This window comes from Scomber japonicus, chromosome 4, assembly GCF_027409825.1.
Source record: "Scomber japonicus isolate fScoJap1 chromosome 4, fScoJap1.pri, whole genome shotgun sequence".
NCBI lineage: Eukaryota > Metazoa > Chordata > Actinopteri > Scombriformes > Scombridae > Scomber > Scomber japonicus.
Window position 1 is genome coordinate 34274389 of NC_070581.1, and position 1462 is coordinate 34275850.

The following is a 1462-nucleotide window of genomic DNA, read 5'->3' on the forward strand; positions in this document are numbered from 1 at the left end:
CTGATTAATATTTAGATTTATAGATTTATAGATTTATAAACAGCTTCTTCCAACAGTCTTTGTGGAAAATATTCACATTTGAGAAAGAGATTTCCCAAAAACACGCAGCAAGGAAAAAGAAAGTAGAATCAATTTATTTCAGGTGTAAATACTTCTGCAACTGACAGGAAGTCATGTGACATCAGTCTGTCTAAACTGTGTCATGACAAGTTACATACTGAAGATATTAAGAATATTATATATAAATGTATAGGTTATTAGGCAATGGTTTTACTGGTCCTTCCCCCATGAGGTTTTGCTGCATGTGGCTGCTGAGTTTGACCCCCCCCCCTATTTTAACTTTATTAAAATAAGGAGGCGTTAAAACAGTCCAACAGTCTATTTATGTATTCATGGACCGTAAACCTCAGCATCTGATTTAAGGATTGAAGAACGACTGATGGAGAAAATAAAATCATCTGTTTCAGGTCAGCGGGACGGAGGCTTAAAAAAAGCGTCTTTTAAAAAATGCATTTTCAGACACACATTTGTGACATTTCTCAACATGCACATGGTAACCACGGTAACCACAGCAGTTTCTCGTGTGCAGATGTGTGTTGGAAAACCTGTGATTTAAAAAAAAAAACCTAACATCTGTGTTTAAGGATCTTTTGTTTGGTTTGAATTATATATATTTCTCCCAGATGTTTGGGATCATTCGGACCTGATAAGTGCTGAAACGCTTCATCTATGAACAGGAAGCAGTTTTTGAAATAAATAAAGTTCTCATAATGGGGACAATGGGATTATTTTACTGTATAAAAATTAATTCACCAGTTTATAAAACTATTTATTTCCTTACACTTAAACCAACGATAGTGAAGTCCCAACGTCCTCAAACTTCCTGATTAACAGCGTCGTAGCAGCTTGTTGCTAAAATTAATAAAATGTGCATCAAATTACAAAAGTTATTAAACATAAATTAACAAATATAAATCATAAAATTTGATAAACTGTTGATTGATTTGGCCAAAACGCTATCTGGTTTTTACACTGATTAAATGTGATGTAGTTTTGCTTTTTCACCACTAGATGGCACAAAAACGTGTTAATGAAGTCAAAGATCAGCAGAATGAAGTTTAAAGTCCTAACAAACCCAAAATGTGACGCCTCCATATGAAGACGCAGGAGTTTAAGAGTTCACGTCATCGGCCTCGCGTGACTTTTCCGCTCTGAGAGTTTTTCGGCGCCGCGTTTCCTCGACCATCCGAAGCGAGTGTGAGTGAGTGACACACAGACGGGAGACGAGACGTACATACTGTAACATATTTTGTATCATAAACTTTCACCTGCATCTTCCAAAGTCAACCCCCCCCGTCCTACCCCCGTCTCCCCACACCCTCTTAAAAAAAGAAAAAAAAAAGAAAAAAGATAGAGAAGAAAGTCGTCGGGTATCTGACTGGCGTTCCTCCGTGCATGAGCC